Source organism: Oratosquilla oratoria, chromosome 5 (assembly GCF_046742065.1).
Source record: "Oratosquilla oratoria isolate Oo_2021 chromosome 5, ASM4674206v1, whole genome shotgun sequence".
NCBI classification, from domain to species: Eukaryota; Metazoa; Arthropoda; class Malacostraca; order Stomatopoda; family Squillidae; genus Oratosquilla; species Oratosquilla oratoria.
Genome location: NC_134781.1, coordinates 60,292,482 through 60,299,602, shown reverse-complemented (window position 1 = coordinate 60,299,602; position 7,121 = coordinate 60,292,482).

Below are 7,121 nucleotides of genomic sequence, written 5' to 3'. Positions count from 1 at the left end.
AAACGACCTTTCCCAAGTGTCCGAAAAGATAATTAGATTTAGTACATAAACTTCAATTGCAGTTCTACATACACTCTCTGAAGAAGTTCTACGCGAACGAAACGTTAGAGTGTTTAGGGTTCCGAGCCTTCCCCTGTGTTTATGTTCTCCATCATCCAAATAATTTGTCTAAAATACTTATCAATATATATATATATATATATATATATATATATAAATATATATATATGTATATATATATATATATATGTGTATATATATATGTGTGTGTGTGTGTGTGTGTGTGTGTGTGTATGTGTGTGTGTGTATTCACTATTCACTTTTCACTTGGTCTTTGGATCACGTGTTGGACTCGTGATCGACAGCTATTTCCCTCCTGGAAGAGAGCTCAGAGCTCGTAGGTCCGATCTATGGGTAATGCTATGACCTTACACACACACACACACCGAACTCCCCGCCCACGAGAGTCAGAGTAACGACCCGAAGCACAGCTGTACCGAAATAATTTCGGCCCTGGGCAGGATTCGAACCAAGCACTACGCGCACCACCATGCTAGTATTTCATCGTTCTACCAACTGCGCCACCGAGTCGTCTATGTGTGTGTGTATGTGTATGTGTCTATATATATACACATATATGTATGTGTATCTTGGTAAAGACCTGTGTTACGTCAGTGTCAACAATCTTTTTAGTTGTTTTCTCCCTTCGTCTTATGTGTTTCTTATATTCCGGGGGTAGATTAAACACGAGTCTACCGAGATCCATGGTATATTGACACTAATTATATAAATACATTGGCGAGCTTTCGACAAAGAAATTGACAGGAAAAAGTCCATGTCAAACATACTAGAGGAGTTATGAATTGACAGGGTTTTTGTGGTTGAAAATGAGGGGAATTAGGAGAGGTTCAAATCAGTCAGAAGGACTTGTTGGGGGAGGGGGACTAGGGAAGGTTAGCGTTGATTGATGTAATGTGTCCTATTGTCCAGGGGGTTTTGTCCAGGTGTGATGAATTCTTTGTTTAGGAGCAGGATGCCTAAAGTGTTCGTTTGTATGTTAATGATTGGTGTGTGCTGTGAAATGTAGTCTTTCTCAAGGATGTGTAGTTTTTGTGATTGTTACAGCGTTTGAGTATTTCGGTGTCTAAGTCTTGCTTGTGGGATTTCTGTTGTGATATTGATTCATGTGTTTTCGTATGCTACCATTACGGGTATGCATTGTGAGCCCCCTGCTAAGTGAAGTAGTAGTAACACCAATGTAGTTCATGTTAAGTAGAAGTTTACAACCTTCTTCGGGTCAGGAGTATTGGTATACCACGTTCGCTTGCTTCAGGGTCTTGTAATCATTTGTCAGGTTTTTCCTCATGAAAAGTCTGGAGACTGTCGTGTTTTTGTAGTATATAATTATGGCTAATTTTTCGTGTGGGCTAATGTAGGTACCGTTCCTTGTGATAATGTCTTTTAAGACACTTTCGTCTGTTTTATATGCAGGTGTAATTTGATTCTTGAAAAAAAATGCGTATAGACCGTGAGGGTTTTTGTTCGTGTTGTATTTGGATACGTGTCAGAAAGTGGTGGATTTCTTTTTCTATGATAGTGTTTGAGTAATTTTTGTTGATGTTTTAGACTCGAGAGTTCTATGTGAAGTAATTCCCAAGAGGAACAGTTACGAAAGGCACGTCTTAAGTATTCTCGAATGACGCTCAGCTTATACCGTTGGGGGCATTCACTGGCAGCATTCATGCATCGTCCTATGTCCTTTCTATACACGGTAGTTTCGTGACAGACACGAAACTACCGTGTACAGGAAAGAATCTATATCAATGGTTTATAAAAATTTCAGTCCCTCTACTGGTTCTGGAAGCCACATGGACTGGTCTTCCATGGTAAGAAAAAAGATGGACATCCTTTATCCTTTTGAGGCACCAAAGCGGTGTTTATCTCTGATCCCCTCCCCCCCACCCACACTGTCTCTCATTTTCTTCTCTCTCTCTCTCTCTCTCTCTCTCTCTCTCTCTCTCTCTCTCTCTCTCTCTCTCTCTCTCTCTCTCTCTCTCTCTCTCTCTCTCTCTCTCTCTCTCTCTCTCTCTCTCTCTCTCTCTCTCTCTCTCTCTCTCTCTCTCTCTCTCTCTCTCTCTCTCTCTCAAATATAAACATGTTGATAGTCTAAGAACTCACACTAGCGATTCTGGAAAAAAACAAAATCTTTAGTTGTTCCAGAACCTGCAGCAATTATTTTTTGCAATAAACAAATGAATGAATAAAAGTTGAGACATTCTGACAGCTTAACATGAGTGGGTAGAGGAAACACAGGGGTCTTAATAGAAGCTTATTCCTGACCAGGAAATAAAACATAGGCTAAGACTCCTGTGTTATCTATTCCTATTGAGATCAAATAAATAACAATATAAATAGATAGATAGGTAGATAGACAGATAAATAAGTAAATGAATACATAATTGAATAGAAAATTAAATAAAGGATATATATTTTTTCACTCTCCTCCTAACGGAGCCAGTTGGACACAGCTGAACAAGATCGCCTGGCGACTGCAGAATGAAATCTCTCTGGCGGCAATAACCAGCGCTTCTGTCCCTGAGGACAATATCGCAACAAAGAGGTAGAAACGTCAAGGTGGGAAAGGAGGGATGGTAGAAGGATGGTAGCTGAACGCAGGAATAGCGTCCTTATCTTACGTGGAAAATAGTATCCAATCCCCAAACATCACGTGACTCTGGCCCGTAAGGGTACTCATAAAATCCTTGAAATATTGACTGAAATAATCGCAAACAACCAATACCTTATGCGTAACCATGTACGAAAGAAATAATAGTTTATATTTTACATTTATGTCTGACGCCAGTTAATTTTATTTAGCTGATGGTGACATTACCATGGAGAAAGGGCTTACATTGTTACGATTACCGTTTCAAATCGCTAATCTACTGTATGAATTTATTCCTTTTTTGCACCAGACGATTTTATTACACCGAAGAATCATATCTACGTAGGTAAGAGGCTTAAACTATTTCGATTAACCCCGTCTATATATATATGTGTTAGCGTGGTATGTCGTACATCATACCGTTATCGTACATTGTACTGGTGTGTTGCTTATTTGGGGAATTATATGTTTCCCCCTCTTTATAAAATTGTCATATGTTTTGTTGTTTGTTGTTTTATTATTTATTGTAATTATGTGTAATCATTGTGTATATTTGTAATTATATTGGATATCGCATAATGCGATGCACGTTTTCTCGACAAGTGGCAACACTGGCTTGAGTCAGTGCTGAGCCAGCTCTCGTTGTATACACACGCATAGTTGTCAGTGAATACAGTGTATTTCCCACAATCTGATTTTCATTTATCAGCCACCCAGTATATATATATATATACAGTGACCTAGTTTATATTGGACAGACTGGAAGGGATTTTGATACTAGGATGATTGAATACAAACGGTCAATCAAGTATAAACAAGAAAGCTCAGCTGCGTTCCAACATGTTAAACAATTTAACCATTGTTTAGACTGGGACAAAGCTGAGCTCATTTATAAGTCTAGATGTGAGTTCAGGAGAAAAATGGTTGAATGAACTATCATTGAATATCAACCCAATATGAACATTTCGAAGTAGTATTGGTCCCCGGACATAATTTCAGGACTTTTCATCATTAACTTAGTCAAAGATATTTGCCTCCTGACCTCATATACTGAGTGAGCCGAGGGTAGAGACTTCCCCCAATGTTCCCCTATTTCTTGTCAAGGGTGCTACTTAAGTAGCACTCACTCTTCTATATTTTGTACCTACTGAAGAGTATTGCAGTTTGCAATCGAAATATAAAGACTTCCTGTCTCCAGTCATGTGATATATATATATATATATATATATATATATATATATATATATATACTGTATATATATATATATATATATATTCATATTATGTATATATACATACATATAAATACATTATATATATATATAGATATATATATATATATATATGTATATATATACATATATTAATATATATATATATATATATATATATATATACTCGTATTCACCTCACCATTATACAGTACTCCCACGAAGTGTGAAGTGAAAAATCCCTGGTGGAGTAAACCCTGGCAGTTGCGGTAAGCCGCCTTTTTTTTTTTTTTTTTTTTTTTTTTTTTTTTTTTTACGTTTGGGTCGCCTCCCCGCCAGGCCAGAGCTGTCGGGAACCAAAGCAAGAAGCAGCGGGCACCGGGAATCGAACTCAAGAGTTCGACACGGTGTCTACTGCCCTACCGAGCGGACCATATATATAAACACATGAATAGATAAAATAGTTAAATTAAAATAATTATGTTATTGAATAATCGACATAAAAATCGCAGTATGAAGAATGAAATCTCATTTATAGCAAAATGGAACACAACGAAATGAATGAAAAACAAATTCAACTGATTACATTCATTAGGGCCACAGGGACACATTTGCCTGAAAAATAAGCCATAACGGGGTTCATTTTATGAGATTATTATGTAATCTCATACATGAATATATGCATACATGTCCTCTTCTGCGTGTGCGTACGTGTGTGGTTGTGTGTGTGTGTGTGTGTGTGTGTGTGTGTGTGTGTGTGTGTGTTGTGTGTTGTGTGTGTGTATTTCTCGCCGTTTTCTCTTTTTCTCTATAAGGGGAGGGAGAGGGGGGTCGTCGATTAAATGCAACGGCCTTTCTATGGATGTGATGTGTCTTGCTACATTGTTTCTGATCCAGGGCAGTAGGCGAGATGCAAGGATGACCTGTCATCCAGGAGGATCCAAGATAAAAGGGAAGGAGGGGGGTAAATAGAAGTGTTATATGTGGGGATGGAAGGGGTGGGAGTGGATTTTATGCCTTTGTGTTTGGCTACCTTGACTTAGCGTTCGACAAGGTGCCACACCAGAGACTACTAAAAAAATCAAAGCCCATGGCATAGGAGGAAAAGTGTTAGAATGGATTAGAGCTTGGATTAGTAACAGAAAACAGCGGGTCACCATAAATGGAGTAAAATCTAGGTGGGGCAATGTTACTAGTGGGGTCCCCCAGGGCTCAGTCTTGGGTCCCTTGTTGTTCATTATGTACATAAACGACTTAGACGATGGGATAAATAGTAATGTTAGTAAGTTTGCGGACGACACTAAAATAGGACGCCTAACTAGTTCAGAAGACGACGCAGAGATTCTGCAGGATGATCTTGACAAATTGTTCACATGGTCGGTGAAATGGCAAATGAACTTCAATATCTCTAAGTGTAGCGTGTTAAACGTAGGGCTACACAACCCCGTAAATAGATACAGCTTAGATAATACGCTTTTAGAGAAAACTGAGTGCGAGAGAGACTTGGGGGTTTTAGTGAATCCGGACCTTAAAACTAGGAGACAGTGCATTAGCGCCAGGAATAAAGCTAACAGAGCATTAGGTTTCATTGCTAGGACTGTAACGAACAGAAGGACAGAGGTAATTATTAAACTCTATCTAGCGATAGTTAAACCCATCCTTGACTATGCGGTACATTTTTGGTCTCCGTCCTACAGAATGGACATCAATTCACTAGAATCAGTACAAAAAAGAATGACCAAAATGATACATGGACTCAGAAATTTGCCGTACGAAGAGAGGCTTAGGCACCTTAACTTACATTCTCTGGAAAGACGCAGAGTGCGGGGTGATCTAATAAAGGTATTCAAGTGGATCAAAGGCTTTAACAAGGGTGATGCAAACAAGGTCATACTTTTAAAACAACAGGGAAGGAATCGCAGTAATGGTTATAGAATGGACAAATTTAGATTTAAGAAGTAAATAGGCAAAAATTGGTTTACTAATAGGGTGGTCGACAAATGGAATAAATTTAGTAACCATGTAGTAAGCGCTGAAACTATCAGTTGTTTTAAGAAACGATTAGACAACTTTATGGATGGGGATGACAGGTGGTGATGGAGAAAGAGCTGCCTAGTGTAGGCCTTGTGGTCTCTTGCAGTCTCCTTCTTTCTTATGTTCTTATATATATATATATATATATAAATATATATATATATATATTTTTTTTTTTTTTTTTTTTTTTGCAGAAACCACCGGGAAATTGAAAAAACAGATACCGAACGTTTTCGTCTATTTAGACATTTTAAAAGGTACGTTCGGTACGTTCGGTACGTTCGGTACGTTCGGTATCTGTCTTTTCAATTTCCCGGTGGTTTCTGCAAAAATATTTTTATCACGTGTGTTTTGTGATTTCTTTGCATATATATATATATAAATATATATATATATATATATACATATATATATATATATGTATATATATATATGTATATATATATACATATATATATATATATATATATATATATATGTATATATAGATAGATAATGTATATATATATATATACATATATATATAATCATATGAGAAGTACAAAGAAAAGAGAAGAGAAGTAAACCATAAGATAAAGGAGGCAAAGAGAAGAGCGGATGTGAAATTTGGTAAGGATAAGACAGAACATTTTGAAAGTAATAAAATGATGTTTTGGAAAGAAATTAAGAAAGGAAGACGAGAGGAATCAAGTAGAGAAGAAAAGGTAAAAGGTGCAGATGGAGAGATAATAATGGAAGAGATGGCAGTAAGAGGAAGATGGGTAGAGTATCTTTGGAAGTTGCTAATTGTGAAGGAGAATAGGGAGGGAAATGTAGTTGCAGTAGGAAGCGCTAAGAAAATGAGTGGTGAGTGAGGAAAATGGAGATGAAATAAGGAAAGATGAGGTGAAGGCAGTTGTTAAGACAGTGAGAGTAAGGCACCTGGGTTGGATGGGTGTCATGCAGAATGTCTAAAAAAAGGAGATACAGTGATGATGAGTTCGCTGGTGATGTCATTTAATGTTTGTTTAAGAGAGGGTAGAATGCGGTATGACTGGAGGAGTGCATGTGTAGTTCCACTTTACAAAGGAAACAGGGTAAGTGTGAATGTAGTAGTTTCAGAGGGGTTAGTTTGTTAAGTGTAGTTGGGAAGGCTTATGGGAAGGTCTTGAGTGAGAAAATTAGGAGAAGAACAGAGGGTTGGTGAGGAATAGTGTGGGATAAGGACAAGC